General features: G+C 51.6%; 1 pseudogene; it reads right to left on the bottom strand.

The window, feature by feature from the left end:
- Window positions 1–7,257: 7,257 nt before the first annotated feature.
- LOC120393826 lies at window positions 7,258–13,029 on the bottom strand (annotated as a pseudogene).
- Between the last annotated feature and the right edge of the window lie 4,604 nt (window positions 13,030–17,633).

The raw sequence follows: 17,633 nt of genomic DNA, 5'->3' as shown, positions 1-17,633 counted from the left end.
GCATCTGCTCGCCCCAAGCGAAGATCTGTACACAGGCTCTCAGCCGACTCCCTTCCACCTGCAGAGCCGATTGTAGAGTTGGACACAGGAATTGCTGATATTCAGAGCAGAGTTTGAGCCACTGTTTCCGTAGCATCCCTCCCAGCTGTCAGCCTGCTCCAGCAGCGGGGCTCTCAGCCATGCAGCGAGAGACGGACACACCTGGAGAGAGCAGGGGAGACGTGCAAGGGGCAGAGGAAGAGTGAGGAGCAGCTGGGGAGGAGAATGGCTCTTCTCGCCAAAAGGGGAAGCGGAGGCAGGGGGGAAGGATGGGAGTGAGATGGGGAGGAGATGGAGTGGCGGGAAAGGGGCATGGGATGGGGAAGAGAAGGGGATAGGGCAGGGGTGGCTCTAGGTATTTTGCCGCCCCAAGCACAGCAGGCAGGTTGCCTTAGGCAGCTTGCCTGTGGGAGGTCCCCGGTCCTGCGGATTCGGTGGCACGCCTGCAGGAGGTCCGCCGAAGCCGTGGGACCAGCAGACCCTCCGCAGGCATGCTGCCGAAGGCAACCTGCCTGCCGCCCTTGTGGCGACCAGCAGAGCACCCCCCCCCCCCGTGGCTTGCCGCCCCAAGCACGCGCTTGGCGTGCTGGTGCCGCCTCTGGGATAGGGGAACAGGGGCGGGGGAAAGCTGGAGCCCAGTATGTGACAGCCCCTTGGCAGAAGTTTGGCTCCCTTGGGCCCATCGAACCCTCACCCTGACAAGCCCCACCTGCCCTGCATCTGTACCACCCCGATGAGCCCCCCAGTCACCCTCCCCACTGAGCTCCAATCACCTAAACCTGGACCCCCATCCATATGAACTCCACTTCTCCTGCATGTAGACCTCCCCCGCTGAGCCCCAAACACATTCACTTGGATCCCCTGCAGAGTCCCATTGCCCCTGCACCTGGAACCCTGCAATGAGCTTCTGTGCATCCAGCTTTCCCACTGAGCCACCCACACCCAGATTGCCCCACCTGGATCCCCCCATACTAAGTTCCTCTGCACTTGGATCCTGCTGCTGGGCTGAGCCTGCTCACCCACACCCGTTGCGCCTGGCACAGTGGGCAGGGCCCCAGGGTATTTCTGGGGCAGGCCTGGCCCTTGCACTGTGTCAGGGTCGGGTGCAGCCTCACTGCTGAGTCCCTGTCCCCGGGTGTGGTTGGGGGAGGCTGCAGGGTAATCGCCCACCTTCATGCAACCCGTGGCCTGTGCTCCCCACTGCCATGTTGGAGCCTTCACATTTATTTATTGACAAATAAAATGTGCAGAATTTTAAAATATTGTGTGCAGAATTTTTAAATGTTTGGTGCAGAAACCCCTCAGGACTATGGGTGCAGAGCAGCTGTGATGGTGGGACTGTGAGGAAGGAGGTGGCAGTGGGGAGGTCCATGGGCGGGGGGTGCTGGGCGAGCGGTGTGGTGTGCAGGGTGCTGTGCAGTTGTGGTGGGAGGCCAGCGGGGGAGGTCTCTGGGCGAGGGGGCGCTGGGCATAAGGGGGGGGGGCTCTGGGCAGGGGGGCGGTGTGGTGGGGGCCCACCCGCAAGGGGAAGGGGAACGCTGGCAGCACAACACTTGGCTGGTTTGTAAACAGCGCCCTCTGCTGGGCTGTGCAGAGCGGGGCTGCTCCCGCCGTGCTGTGCCTCATTGCACCCAACCTGCCCTTCCCTCTGGAGACGGACCATCCCGCCCCCTGCACCTTGCCCCATGGGAGCCCACAAGTATGTTTGACACCAGGCCCACAAAAAGTTAATCCGGCCCTGCTGAGTGGGGCTAAGAGTTTTCCTTTCGCCTTTCCCATTGTGGCCTGATTTCTTTTATTAGTTGCTGTTTTATAAATTGCATTTCTCCTGAACTATAGACAATGGTCGGGGAAGAGGTCAGGGAAGTGCCCAGAGCGGAGGAAGTGCCGGGAGTGGGGACGCTCTAGCCCGTGTCCTGAGTGGTCACAACCAGGGCGGGGGACGAGCCCCTCAGGAAGCCTGGGCCCAGCCGTGTCGGGGTTATAAGGACTTTGCCACACAGCAGAGTGGAAGGGGAGCCCTCAAGGTGAGGGAGGCTCTGGGTGAAGGAAGAGGGAGCAAGGACTCAGATCCTTCAGCTTTTTGATTCCACCCGGGGGGTGTTTAAGTCAGGAAAGTTCCCTCCGATAGTGGGACCATTTTTCCGCTTACCTCTGCGCATGTTTACTGATTTCTCCTAAAGTTCATTAAGTATTTTAGGAAAACGTGTCAGAGCAGCCACCAGCGAGAGTTGCAGGCCGCACTCTGAGGCCACCAAAAATTCATTCGTGAGAACCCCTGGGCTAGATGCTCATGATGGGCCCTTCTGACCTTAGACCCTGTGAGTGGAACAGGAGCCGGACACAGAGATGCTGTCTTCAGCTGGAAGTTGCGCCGCCGTGGACAGCTAAACATAGAAGCTGTCGCCGTGGAAATGCACGTGCCGCCCTAACGGCACACGGACTGCCCCCGCCCTCCGCAGGGGCAATTCGGCACGCTGCTTGGGGTGGCAAAACCACAGGGACTGCCGCCCCTTGCAGATTGCCGCCCCAAGCACCTGCTTGGAATGCTGGTGCCTGGAGCCGGCCCTGTTCATACCATTCCAGCTGCCCTTGAACGTGATGTATCAGCCTGAAAGAAGATGGCCGTCCAGCGCCGTGTGACCTGCAGAGCTGCCACGGTCCTGGGGTTCATGGAATGTTCCTCATTCAGGCGCCTTCTGTTGCATGTCAAAGGCAGGTGCCGTTCCACAGACACAGAAAGGAAAAACCCTTTCCCCCTATCAAGTGCCCTGCAGCCCAATGCACTAAAAGCCACGAGTGTGAGGGCTGGAGTCTCATTTCTACAGGCTCCTGCTTGTCTTGCTCTGAACATCCTAATCCTTGTTAGTGATAAAACCCCACATCTCCAGCCTTCAAAAGCAGTTCAGCATGAGACAGGTGCTCTCTGTGCTTTACCATTAAGGTAGCAGGGAGATGTGATGATTTGGTGCAAACCTTCACACCTTATGAATGCTGGTTGCTGCTGTGTGTGGTTGGGTTAATGTATTTTTGAATGTGTCTGGGAATTCCACCGTTTCTGGCAGGACCTTCATCTGATACTTGCCAGACAGAGGACAATAGGCAGCACTTCACCTGAATGGCTGTGCTTTGACCACACACTTGCTATGTTGCCTAGCAATTGCAGCCTAAGGGAAACCTGTTTTCCACCTGCCCTCTGCAGGGGGTGGGGGCTGGTGTTGGAGGAATAGAAAGTTACCAAGCAGAAACAGACACTAAGGCCTGGTCTACACTAGGCGGGGGGGGGGGGGGGAGGGGGTTCGAACTAAGGTATGCAAGTTCAGCTATTAGCGTAGCTGAACTCGAACTACCTTAGTTCGAACTATTTACCCGTCCTCACAGCGCGGGATCGAAGTCCGCGGCTCCGCCGTTCGCGGTGGTGGAGTTCCGGAGTTGACGGGAGCGCGTTCAGAGTTCGATATATCGCGTCTAGATGAGACGCGATATATCGAACTCCAATAAGTCGATCGCTATCCGCCGACCCGGGTGGGTAGTATGGATGTACCCTAAGGTGTGATGCTGGAGTGGGGCTTGCACTTTGTTCTCTCTGTGAAGGCTATGACCAGCATATCACCAGCACTTATATGTTATTGCACAGCTCCTTCTAAGCCAGCACATTGATTGTTAAGAACGTTTACAGAGAACACATAATTAAAAAAAAAAAAAAACCATCAGGTTAAGCCCAGATTCCTGGGTGTGCTTAAGTACCTAAGATTGTCTTACAGAAATTAGTTTGATGCTGTTGTGTTCACAGCAGACAGATAGAGAAGTTATTTCTTAGAATTCAGAACACACAAGAAATCAGAGAGAGAAAAAAAACAGGCTGCTCCCTAAACCACAGCCACACCACTCACTCCCCCCCCCGTCCCCTTACTCTAAGCTGGCTGTCTGGAAAACACTGTCAGTGTCTTCTTGGAGGAGAGCTACAGAGCTCCTGTTGTGAGCAGAACCAAAGAGTCTCTCCCCACCTGTGTGCTGGAAGCAAGAGCTTGCAATTTCAAGGGCCTCAGCACAGCAGCCTGCCCATGCCTCACAAAGTGACCAGCAGAGACACTGCAGGTACTCACCTTGTAACCCAGTGGTTAATCCCCTCAGCTATCATAGAACATTTCTAGGTTCATTTCCCCCATCTTCTGAGGTTTCCCAGGTGCATGCTTTAGGCAATAGAACAATTCTCACTCTCACTCTCTCTGGTTCAATGACTTGTCAATTATTTATCCTCAATGGAACAGCTTCAACAGGAGAGAGTGAGGGAGCCCCACCTGAGACTAGCCCATAGCCCTGTGGCTAGGCCATGCTCTTGAGAGATGTGGGAGGCCCATGGCCAAATCTTTTCTCCCCCTCAAGCAGAGGGGGTTTTGAATGCAGGGCTCTGACATCCTGGGTGACTGCTTTGGTCACTGGACTGAAAACTGTAATATGGACATCTTCCCTACCAGGTCCTCCTTGATTTTAATGGCACCTCTTCCCGGAGAGGTGCTCAGAGCATGCATACCAGATCTGTCCTCACAGGGTTTACAGGCAGGGGAATTGAGCATCCCTTCCCCTGGTTTCAGAGTAGCAGCCGTGTTAGTCTGTATCCGCAAAAAGAACAGGAGTACTTGTGGCACCTTAGAGACTAACACATTTATTTTAGCATAAGCTTTCATGGGCTACAGCTCACTTCATTGGTTGCATGTAATGGAAAATACAGTAGGAAGATATATACACACACACAGAACATGAAACAATGAGCATTACCATACACACTATAAGGAGAGGTTTCAGAGTAGCAGCTGTGTTAGTCTGTATCCGCAAAAAAACCAGGCGTACTTGTGGCACCTTAGAGACTAACAAATTTATTTCAGCATGAGCTTTCGTGAGCTACAGCTCACTTCTTCGGATGCATAGCTAGTCTTTGTTAGTCTTTAAGGTGCCACAAGTACTATAAGGAGAGTGATCAGTTAAGGTGAGCTATTATCAGCAGGAGAGAAAAAGAACCGTTTGTAGTGGTAATGAAAATGGCCCATTTTCAGCAATTGACAAGGAGATATGAGGAACTGCAGGGGGTTTGTGGCTCATGCTGGAGCTTATATGAGAGCCAGGCATCCAGATGAGGCAGGACGATAACCTAAAACTGGAATGCAGAGGCGTAAATCTGGGGTTTAGGCGCTCACCTACCTCTGTAGCTCTGGACCATATTTTCGACTGATAACGTGAACAGAGATTCACATGCAAAACTTTGTTAACATAAAGTAAAACTGCGTCTTTGGTGTGTCTCTCCTACCCTCCGTTAAACTTTTGTCCCTAAGATCATCCCGAGCCCAGTGCCACCCAAGTCTGGCATCCCAGGCAGTCGCCTGGATCGCCTGTCCCTACATTTGAACCCGTGAGACACTCTTCTGCCAGGAAATAGTCGGTAACAACAATGCAACAAAGCAGGCGCTAGAAGCCCCGCGTTTAAATAGCACCTCTCCTTTTTGTTCTTTATATTTCCATGCACTTCACAATCCTTATCACTAATGGAACCCCCCCTCCCCCACACCAGAGAAGTATCAGACACCCTCCAACCCCGGGTACAAGATAATCGGGAGGCTGCACAATGCCACTTCAGGTAGAATTGGGAAGATAACTCAGGTCTCCACTATGGCAAGCCAAGGCACTAGCTACCCATTTCTACCACCTTTTGGGATGAATGCATGAAATAGATATGACCTGGTTACCTGTCACTACCCACCACTGCACAATGGAGCCAAGAAGAGAACCGTGGAGCTCTGATTGCTAATATTCTTATCTGTCTAATAAGCATTTGTGGACCTGCTGGCACAGTGTGTGTCAAGTCCCACTCTGGTGTTTGGCTTCAGAAATAATGGCATTTCCTCCTGGCGTTCAAGTGGTGAGGACGTACTGGGATCGGCGAGACCATGCTACAAACCCGGCTGCTGTGGGAGTGAGGACTGAGTGGTTCCATTTGCTAGATATTTTTGTGGTTTTTTTAAATAGTTTATATAATTCACATGATATTTAAAACCATTATAATCTGTTGGCCATAAAATCCAGGTGTTCCAGACTGCGAACATCTGTCACACAGAGTTTGTTTGCTGCTGTCTCACACGGGCAGGTTTGGGAGCTGAGAAGCAAAGTGATCCACCCAGCTCTCTCCAGCGCACAGCTGAACAATTCCTGGCGTACCCAGGGCCGGAATAGGGGTGGGCTACTGGGTGACTTCACAGGAGTGCTGGTGGTCTAGGGGGCGCTGTGTGGCAGCACAGAGGTGCGAGCTGCTGGTGTAGAGTCAGAAACTGCTCCCCGCTGGCAGGGGAGCGCTGGGGAGGTGGGGAGCAGATTTCTCTCTCTTCCTCCCAGCAGAGGAACATGGGGGGGGGGCACTGATGCACAGATACTGCTCCCCCCCACCCAATGTTCCTCCATGCCCCTGCAGGGTGTGTGTGTGTGGGGGGGGGGCGGGAGCGAGGAGACATACCAAGTGCTCCATGCATCTAGGTCACTTCTTCCCCTCCCCGCCCCTCTGCTGTGCTGTGAGGTGAACCCCCAGGAGCTGTTGCTCTCTGTCCTCCCCTTATGCAGCCCAGGGGGGGAAGGTGACCTAGATGCAGGGAGCCCTAACGTCGCTCCTTGCTGCCCCCCAGGCCCCTAGGGGTGTGTGGAGGAGCAGTGTTTGGGGGGGGGGACGAGCAGCAATGCCAGGTGCTCCAGGCATCCAGCTCAGGTTCCCCACATGGGGGGTGCAGGGATTGGGGTGAAGGGGGCTCGGTGCAGGGGTTGGGGCTCTAGGAGCCCATGGGGGCCAAGGGCCCCAAAATACAAGTTCACCCAGGGCACCATTTTCCCTAAGGCCGGTCCTGGACATACAAGTTGCTATAAAGCACAAGGCCCAGTGTGCGGCTGGATAGTAACATACTATTGGAAGGGCCAGGCTGGCATCATAGTGACCTACACAGCTATCCTCATGGGTGCTGGGTTCCCACAACCAATTAAAGGGAAGAAATCCCATGGCTGCCTTCAAAATTCAAACATCACAGGTGGGGAATTTAAATTCTTCTCCCTCCCATCCCTGGGGCTTAAAGGAGGGAGAGGGAGGAGCTTCCAGGTGCCATAGAGATGAGGTATCTGGCATTGGGTAGACAGGGTCCTCCAGGGGCATAGAGATGAGCCAGAAGGCTGGGTAGATGGGAATCGGTCAGGTCATAGGTGCTAGGAGGACTGAGGCTAGAGAAGCCCATTTTTTCATTCCCATGGGGCTGTTCCCCCTCATGCCTCAGTGACACTGGCTGACCCAGGATCCTGAGTCTCCTTGGATCACAGAGGACAGTAGCAAACAGTCTGCACAGTCCCTGGGGCAATGAGATCGGCTTCTCTGCCGCAGTCACTGAATGTTCTCTATGGGGTGGAAGCCAGAAAGAGGCAGGGACACGGGAAAGGGATGGAATGGGAGTGGGCATAGCAGGGGCAGGAAGAAGTGGGGTGGAGGTTTGGGGAAGGGGTGGAGTGGGGACAGGGCTGGGGTTGGGGGGGTGTTATCCCAGGCCCCACACATCCCTAGGGATGGTCGTGTGCCTCCGCCGCTCCCGTGTCTTAGGGACACAGTCTGAGCTGGGCCCCTACCCCCAGCACCCAGAACCAGGGTCGGATTCTCTCCCCAGGGACGGAGCCCGGCAGGAAAGTGAAGATCGGGGCCTCGTCACCAGCATCGATAAATGTCACCTGCCCCCGGTCACAGTCCAGACAAACCCGGATCCTGCTGGGGACCCAACTCAGGGGCGGGGGGGGTCGCAGGGGAGGTGAGAGCCCAGAACTGATCCAATACATACCCCACAGCCCAGATCCTCTTCGGGCGGATCTCTCCCCTCCTCCTCACAGACTCTTTGGCCACCCCACAACCCAACCTCCCTATCCCCACCTCCACCTCCCAGCAATGTCTCCCCAAGGTGAATCACTCCCAGCCCAGCACGGAGGGCTCAGTGTCAAATCTCTCAGGGTTGTCAGGCAGATCCTGCTGTATTTCTTCCCACTTTACACTTCTCAAATCCTCAGACAAGACAAGGTTGGGATGAGCCGTGTCTGGATCCAGAGTCACATTCGCTGAGGGGAAAGAGAATCAGAGCGTTAGGGGCAGAGCTCAGCCCTGGGGGAGGCTGGGACCATTTCTCAGACTGCCCAGAAGCCCCGTCCTGGCTGGGACAGGACTGGATTCCAAGAAGCTGCCTCAGTGCTGAGCACCTGAGACTGAGCAGAGATGTCACTGCAGCTCCTCAGTCTGTTTCTCATTTGCCTGAAGAAGCTTCAGCTCCCAGCTTCCCCTGCTGGGGCTGCTCCATTCCAGCGGCAGAGACACTGGGGTAAAGGAGTGGGATGTGTCAGCTCTAAGAGCACAGAGATTTCTACTCATTCCTCTCAATTTAGTATTAAAACTTCTGTGAATGTCCATGAGAACCCCATGGTCAGAGTTAAGGGTGTTTGGATGCTGCTCAGTGAGTGTTTCTGTTCATCAGCGTAGGCAGGAACTCAGCACTAAGGTCGGTGTCAGGATCTTTTGTGTGACTTCTGCTCGGGATCTCCTCTGTATTTCATGGTTTCACTGTGGTGCTGGGTGTGTCGTGGCTGGTGTTGGTTTGGTTGGTAACTTTAGGTACAATGTGTTTTCATGGGAATTATCTCATAATTTAAAGACAATTTCCATCTGCAACCTCACCCTGTGTGTGTGCTCCTAGGGATCCCGCTTTTGTTGTCTCTAGTGCAGACGGCAGAGTGTCTGGAGGGGGGAAAAGAAGAAAAGAGACAAGATTTCCTGCTTTCATGTTTATAACAATATCCCCACTCTTAACTGACCTAAGTTAGTTTGAATTTTGACAGCGAAACAGAGAAGGACAGGGACACACTCAGATCTTTAGTAAATATAAATGAATCTGAAACCTTCTTCCTCTCTCATTCAGGCATCTCACAGCAATGAAATCAACAGCCATTAGGTCTCACAACCACCCTCAGAGATACAGTCTGTAAGAGAGATTTCCTTTCCCCTCATCATCCCCTCCCACCCTCCAGACCCCAGCTGGTTTATCTCATTCACCTATTGCCTTTTGTCAGACCCGAGACCCAGATCCTGCAAAGACTTCAGCACACTTTGGTCCCTTTGACATTAATGGGATGTTAAGAGTTTGCAGGGTCAGGACTCGCAGTTGTAGGTCTCTTGGGTTTATTCAGCATCTCTACAGAGCTCAGCATAATGGGGCCCTCGCCCTCCACAGGATAATAAAATCATTTTATAAGTGTCGAGATTGGAGCAGGGACAGTGTTGGCTCAATGGGCTAGATTCACCCTCATTGGCAGAGAGATAGAGGGGGGCAGTTTGTGATTCCCCCAGTCAGTGGCTGCAGAGGCCTGTGCAGACCTTGGCAAAGGCTAGGGATGTCCTGAGATGCAGCTAGAGTAGCACCCCTGTGTCTGTGACGCCCACAGGCTTTGCAAGTTGGGAGAGAAAATCAGGGACTCAAAATTAGGCCATTTTGCTAAATTTGGGCCTCAGTGTTGTGACCTTTGCTAACTCATGGATGAATGTGAGACGTCCTGGCACCTGTTACACCAGCTCATATACTTTCCACCTGTCATTCAATAGATACGACCCAAGTGGCCAGAGCCCGTCCCCTCCCACGGTCTCAGAGGCGCGTCTTGCTTTCCCCTCCTAGATCCCTTCTCAATACCTTTGAATTTCCTCAGAATCTCCATTAGGGCAACAGTTTTCTGAGAGAAATAGTTGAGTCTCACTTCCAGTTCAGGAGAAATGTCCACTGGCTGCTGGAACTTCCCCTTCTTACAACTGGAGAGAAAATTTCACATTCTTATATTTCATTTAGAGACATTTGTTGTTAGTGAAAGCTGCTGCTCTAATGGGCCTGGAGTGAGAGCAGGTGCAGCACAGGCTGTGCTTGTGAAATCTTCTGCCAAAGGTCTCATTAATATTCTTCAGCTCTGGCCTGGAGAGATCAGCTCTGGGGATGATAAAAGGGGAATATAGTCTCTATGGCCAATTCACTCCTTGGCCTCCATGCTCTAGGGACAGGAGGTTCCCAGGTGAAGTGCTGTAGAAATCTGTCCTCTAGACTGAGACACCAATTCCCCCATCCCCAGCTCATTCCACACAGGGCTCCAAACAGCCCTCAGGTGGGAAAGAGTCTTGACCACTGCTGCCCTGGGCTGAATAGTGACCAGGGCCCCAGCAGTGACAGGCTCATATTCCATCCCCACAATCCTGAGGCAGCCAGTCCCCCAGGGAGGTGACATCTCTAGGAAATACTTGAGGTCAGTCCTTCCCACTGAATGGAGAATTCCAGAGTCTTCTGTAAAATGGTGAGAAACTCAGGATGAAGTTGATCGGAAAGATTTGTATCCGACATGTGACCTTCTCCACACATTTTGCTGTAGAGCCCTGGGGAGATGTGATGCTAACATCATCACCACCACCACCCGGCTCTTTCCCAGCATTGTCAAGTGTGAGGGGGAGTGAGAGAGCCACGTACCTCCTCAAGGTGCATCTGACATCCTAGAGGAGAGAGAGAGAGAAAAGAATCTCAGTCCCACTTGACACAAGCAGTGGATCCTAGGGAAGAGATTTTACAAATACAGGGAAAAGAGGCCATGGATTCCCTGAGCTAATGGGGCTTTCCCTTCTCTCATATCTCTGTGTCTGTAACTCTGCAATGACCAATAATCATTCACATGTCAGCAATGCACATGCCGAGTTACAGTGAGATCTCTGACCCCAGTGCTTATGATTCAGGAGCCCTCCCTTCCCTGTGTGGGGATCTGGGATGTTTCTAACTCAGTCTCACCTGCAGGAATTCACTCGCTGGCTTCTGATACTTCCCTTCCAGCTCACTGATCAGCTCACTGAGACGGGAAATCTCCTCGGAGAGTTTGGTGTTATTTTCATTCCATATCTTCACTATCTCCTTGTCCATCTTTTCCAGCCGGACCAGCAGAAGTCTCTCTTGTTCCTTCAGCAACTGCCTCAGTTGCTGAAATTCAGAAACAATTTTCTGCCTCTCCTCTTGTATCTGTTTCTGTAAAGCAACAGGGAAAGGGCTGGTCAGGGACTTGGAAGCATCCTGGGGTCTTTTATGGCAGTGCTGAGTGTGCAGGAGGGAGAATTTCTTTGCAAACCTGATTTCTGACACTTGATTCTACCCTTTGGTTACTTGGGAGAGGATTCTCTCACACCTCTTTCATGTCTCCCCAATGTTTCTGGAAAGAGATGTTTCCATGTCTGACATGCTTAGGACACTGTGTTATCAATGGCCTCTGAGAATGGAGATCCAGAGCAGCAGGAGGCAGGACTCAGCATTACAGTGGCAGAAGTTCCAAGGGGGAAAAAGAATCAAATAATTCTGCGTCATTTCTTGCATTGTTGACACAGGGAAACCACAAGGGCTAGAAATTAACTCATTCACTGACACGAGAGCTTAGATTCTGCACATGAACCTAACACAGAAAATCTAGGATCATGGAGAAACATACTGATGCCCACATTCACCAAGCCCACAGAGGAATCTTCCTACAAACAGACCTCTCACCACAAGTCTCTGCAGGTCAGTAACAACAGGCACCTACCAGATACTCCTGGCTTTTCCCCTCTCCAGTGTCTTTAAATCCCAGGAGCTTTTCTCTCTCTTCCCTCAGAGTCTTCAATTGGGTCTGGATTTTTTCCTGTAGAAAGAGAAATGATTTGGGCAGTTTCATTCTGAGGGTTCAGAAGGGTGTGTAGGGGGATGTTTTCCCACCCAAACCCAAGGTGACTGTTGGTCCTAATGGGTTTATGACATCACAGCCACCAAGGGAATGAAACCGAACAATGGAAATAGGGAGAGTGTCATATTCCGACTTGTTTCCAATTCAGTCTTTTTATAAATTAGAGAGAGAGACCTCAATTATCCGAGTTTGACTGGTATTTATTCATTCACTAATTAGTAGCACAGCACATAACAGGAAACTGGAGTCACATGGTGGTGAATCAAGTAAGGTGGTTTTCAGGAGATTACCAAAGTGATACAAATCCCAGAAACCACCGGGGCTGCAAATATGGGCGGGGATTCTCCAAGGAGCCCAACTCCCAACTGAATTTCAGCTCTGAAACCCTGGGGACTGCACTGGTGCAACAGACCTGGTCTGAGCATTAGGGCAAACTCCCAACACTCAAATATAGACTGGCCTGGCTGCCGCTCTTGTGTTTTAAGCCTCACTGATCATTCAACAGCTTCTGGTCTGTAAAAAGTTCCTTTGTTTCACCAGTGGAAGGTGGGTTTGACAAGGATCCAGCTTCTCAGGTAAAGGTTTCCCATGTCAGGTATCTTAAAAGACTTTATCTTTTTGCCATTCTTGCCACTCTGCCTGATCATTTATTTTTAATAGCAGCTCCCATACAGTGAAGGCTTTGCAGAGCGGCATGATACAGGTACAGTTGTGACAGGCAATTTGCAGTGAAATTAATCTGTAATTAAAATCTAAAGTTATTGCCTATTAAACTTGACAGCAATTCCCTACCTTGTACTCCTGGGCAGCCTCCTGTATGGGAACTACCGTGTGAGCGCGGTGAGCCCGGGATCTGTCGCACACCACACAGATGGGGGTTTGATCCTCTTCACAGAACAGTTTCAGAGCCTCCAGGTGTTCCCCACACACCCCGTCCCCTCCTGCTCCCTTTGCTGCTTGTAAACTTAGTTGCTTGGTGATTTCTACCATGTTTGCCAATTGCTTGTTTGTCCTGAGGTTTCTCTGGTGCACAGTTTCTCTGCACTGAGGGCAGGAGGCAGCTGTAGCCGATTGCTCCCAGCACTGGGCGATGCAGGCTCGGCAGAAATTGTGCCCACAGTCTATGATCACTGGGTCCTTAAAATACTCCAGACAGACAGGACAAGCAACTTCATCCTGGAGATGTTCCACAGGGTCCTCTGTGGCCATGACTCTCTCTGGGCTGTGCAACAGGGTTGGTTTCACTTTCCTGCGCTCAGGAATATGCCCCCCCCCTGCAGCAGCAGCAATTGGGTGTTTCCCTTCCTGGAACTGACTCAGGCTGGTTGCTGGGATGCAAACAGACAACAGGTAACATTCCAGCCTGGGAGGCTTAGGTGAGAAATGCATCACTAGGGCCCCTTTGCTTCTGGGCTTCACATCAGCATCCCCTGTCATAAAGAGCTTGCATGAGCAGGGGCTGTGTGTCTGGAGTGATATTTAGGCTTGAAAGAATTATTTTTATATATTTTATATATATTTGATAATATTAATGTTTATTTAAAATATTTTTTCAATATTTATTAAGTTACATTTTCACAGCTGCACAAAAATCTGGGCTTCAGCATTTCCCCCCAATTTTTATCAATTTAACTGTTCACAGTTGTGGGAAATTACAGGGGGATATGACAATAGCGGGTCAGATCCCAATGATTTAATGGCAGAAGACACCGAGATTCAAAAAGTTAAAGCTTTATAACTGTTAAAACACAGACTGTCAACATCCCCTGTCAAAAGATGCAGAGTCACTCTCCTTAAATCAAACTCGAATAAGTTCTCAAGCAGCCTTGCTCTTAATTTCCACATCTGTAATTTCCGTTTATTATCAATTGAAATATTTTGTCATTAGTCTGTGTGTATACAGCTCTATCAGTGTTTAACAACATTTATGAATAAAAGCGAATCCTTCCAGCCCAGCGATATTAAACTCACAGGCTAAAAGCTTGGTTAAGCTGAAATCAATGTTTTCAAGACCTGATTCTCATTTACACTAAGGCTGCTCTGTCTCAGCGTTAAGGGGCTGCTGCGTCACCAACTTTCATGATTTTATCACGAGTCTTGCGATATTTGTTGTATCCGTTGAAACCCCAGCTCCTGGAAGCATGTGATGAGGTGAGGCGCTCAGCTTCCATTTTCTAAACAAAGGATATTTCTAGCGCTCTTCATTGCAGAGAAAAACTTTAAAATGTCACCCCAGTGCAGCCTACAGCTCTGAGAAACCAAAAGGCAAATAAAAAACCCCTTAACATTGACTATTTATTATTATTAAATCTCATGATTTCGAGGGGCCTGACTTGTAAATGCCTGGGGTTGGCAGTGCTGTGCCAGTAAGAATTCAGTCCTTAGCTCTCTATCCGTTACCCAGGGCAAGTCCCTAAAGGAACATCATTATTGATCTAACACAGCACCGGCCATACAAAGGGGAACAGACGGCGAGGGCAAGCAATGGGACTGCACATGGAGCCAGGCCGTGGGCCCCAAGCAGGACACGAGCACAGCTCCCCCAACGGCAGATGAACTAAAAAGATACAGGAGAATGTTCATTTTTATATTTAGAGCATTAGGCCCAGATCCTCCAAGGTTTGTAGGCTCCAAACTCCCACTGACAGCAGTCTACATCCTTTGAGGATCTGAGGCTTAGGCCTTGTCTACACTACAAGACTATTTCGAATCAACTTAGTTCGAATTTGTGGATTCGACCTTATGAAGTCGAATTTGTGTATCCATACTAAATACACTAATTCGAATTTCTGAGTCCACATTCACGGGGCCAGCGTTGACTTTGGAAGCGGTGCACTGTGGGAAGCTATCCCACAGTTCCCGCAGTCCCCGCTGCCCATTGGAATGCTGGGTAGAGCTCGCAATGCCTGCTGGGGGAAAAATGTGTCGATGGTGGTTTTGGGTAACTGTCATCATTCAACCATCACTCACAACCGCCCTCCCTCCCTGAAAGCGCCGGCGGGAAATCTGTTCGCGCACTTTTCTGGTCGGTTACAGTGCGGACGCCACAGCACTGCGATCATGGAGCCCGCTGCGATCATCGCTGCACTTATGGCCGTTGTCAACTCCTCGCACCTTATCGTCCACCTCTTCCACGGTCAGCTGCTGAGAAATCGGGCGAGGAGGCTCCGGCAGCGCGGTGAGGAGAGTGGCGCAGACCTCTCAGAAAGCAGGGTACGCCGGGCAGTGGAGATCATGGTGGCAATGGGTCAAGTTCATGGTGTGGAACGGAGATTCTGGGCCCGGGAAACAAGCACGGACTGGTGGGACCGCATAGTGCTGCAGGTCTGGGATGAAACAGAGTGGCTGCGAAACTTCAGGATGCGTAAGGGCACTTTCCTTGAACTCTGTGACTTGCTGGCCCCTGCCCTGAAGCGCCAGGACACCTGGATGCGAGCAGCCCTGAGTGTGCAGAAGCGAGTGGCCATAGCCCTCTGGAAACTTGCCAAGCCAGACAGCTACCGGTCAGTAGCGAACCACTTTGGCGTGGGCAAATCTACCGTGGGGGTTGCTGTCATTCAAGTAGCCCACGCAATCGTTGATCAACTGCTCTCAAAGGTAGTGAACCTGGGAAACGTTCAGGTCATCATAGACGGCTTCGCCGCGATGGGATTCCCAAACTGCGGTGGGGCTATAGATGGGACTCACATCCCTATCCTGGCACCAGCCCACCAGGCCAGCGAGTACATTAACCGAAAGGGCTACTTTTCCATGGTGCTGCAAGGACTGGTGGACCATAGGGGACGTTTACCAACATCAACGTCGGGTGGGCGGGCAAGGTTCATGACGCGTGGGTTCAGGAGCTCTGGTCTCTTTAGACTCCTCCAGGCAGGTACTTTCTTCCCGGACCACAAAATAATGGTTGGGGATGTGCAGATGCCTACAGTGATCCTCGGGGACCCAGCCTACCCGCTAATGCCCTGGCTCATGAAGCCCTATACAGGCGCCCTGGACAGAGAGAAGGAACTCTTCAACTACCGGCTGAGCAAGTGCAGAATGGTGGTGGAGTGTGCTTTCGGACGTCTCAAGGGGAGATGGCGGACCTTACTGACTCGCTCGGACATCAGCGAAAAGAATATCCCCGTAGTTATTGCTGCTTGCTGTGTGCTACGCAATCTGTGTGAGAGCAAGGGCGAGGCCTTTTTGTCCGGATGGGATGTTGAGGCAAATCGCCTGGCTGCAGTTTACGCTCAGCCAGACACCCGTGCCGAGAGAATATCCCAGCGGGAAGCGCTGTGTATCCGGGAGGCTTTGAAAGCAAGTTTCCTCGGAGATCAGGGTAACCTATGACTCTCCACTTGCTTTCAAGAGAAACTGACCCTGGGCCTGTGTCTGTTTGTGTCGATTTCGATCTGCGGCTACATGCGTTCTCCAAGTTTCCCCCACTTCCAAAGCACGTTTTAAAGCAAAGTAATTGTTACACTCATTATTAATAAATCTTTGTTTTACTTTGCATTTCTGTTCTGGTGTTGAAACATGGACGCATACTGTGCTGGGCACGGTGTGCACTGACGTACAGACCGCTTTCTCCATAGAGGACTGACATCCTCCTGCTCCTACATAGGTCTCTGGGGTGGGGGACGGCTGAAAGTGGTTCTGCATGAAGGGGAGGGTTTGCAGGAAGGGGCGAGTGGTGCCTTCTTTGCATAGGGGTTTGGATGACGGCAGTGGGCTGTGGGTTTGTGCGTAGGAAGGGGTGATGGGTGTGGGAGAAGGGTGAGTATCTGTCCGTGGATGAGGGCTCTTGTTGGGACTCAGGGCAGCGGATAGGCTCGTTGATCCGTTGGAAGTGCATGGAAAGGGCAGCCTGCCTTTACATTAATGGCGTGGCAGGCGCTAGGACCCTGGACAAGCATACACATTACGGAATAACCAGGGGCAGCATACACAACACAGAATGACCCTGGTGCCTACTGACTGCAGTGTGTGTGTGCCCCGCAGTTGATCCTTTCCCCAAGTCTGTACCCTGGTACTGTAGGCTATACCGTGCAAGTATGAAACCCCTGTCCACCCCATACACCGAAAAATCCTCTGACAGGAAAGACATGACCGAAACAGTGATTAACAGCAAACATCTTTTATTAATCTAATAAACAGTGGGGGGATGAACCTTGGATTTGGGACTGGCTGAGCCTATAAGGGAAGCACTTCTACAAATTTCTAACGTGAGAAGTGCGGGGTACACGGTCGCTCTGCTCTGGTTCAGTGACAGTTCTCACGGCCCCTACCGCCCCTCCGTCTTGTACTTTTGGGTGAGGGGGGGCCAGGACTTCTTGGCGGGAGGGCGATTGCAGAGACACTGCAGGGGGGCCCTGTCCTCCAGCCTGCGGTCCTGCAGGACATCAACAAGGCGACGAAGCGTGTCCGTTTGTTCCTTCATGAGACCAAGCAGCGTTTGGGTGGTCTGCTGGTCTTCCTGCCGCCACCTATCCTCACGTTCCATGAGTGTGCGATGCTGCTCACATAGGGTCTCCCTCCAGTGTTTCTGCTCTGCAGCCTCTGCTCGGGAGCAGGCCATCAGTTCAGCGAACATCTCGTCCCTAGTCTTCTTCTTTCGCCGTCTAATCATTGCCAGTCTTTGCGAGGGGGATGCCGGGGCAGTCCGGGAAAGAGCCGAAGCTGTGTGATGGGGAAAGTTAGTGATTTCCTTGAACAGATACATTTTTGTGAACAGTGAACACCGTCTAGTCAATTTCTATGAACAAGACCGTACCGGGCAACAAGTCTCACGTGGTCTCAAGAGAAGCACGACATTTTGGGCTACGCTCTGATTG

Source organism: Mauremys reevesii, unplaced genomic scaffold (assembly GCF_016161935.1).
Source record: "Mauremys reevesii isolate NIE-2019 unplaced genomic scaffold, ASM1616193v1 Contig34, whole genome shotgun sequence".
NCBI lineage: Eukaryota > Metazoa > Chordata > Testudines > Geoemydidae > Mauremys > Mauremys reevesii.
The sequence above is the reverse complement of the archived record's forward strand: the minus strand, read 5'-3'. Positions and strand labels throughout refer to the sequence as shown.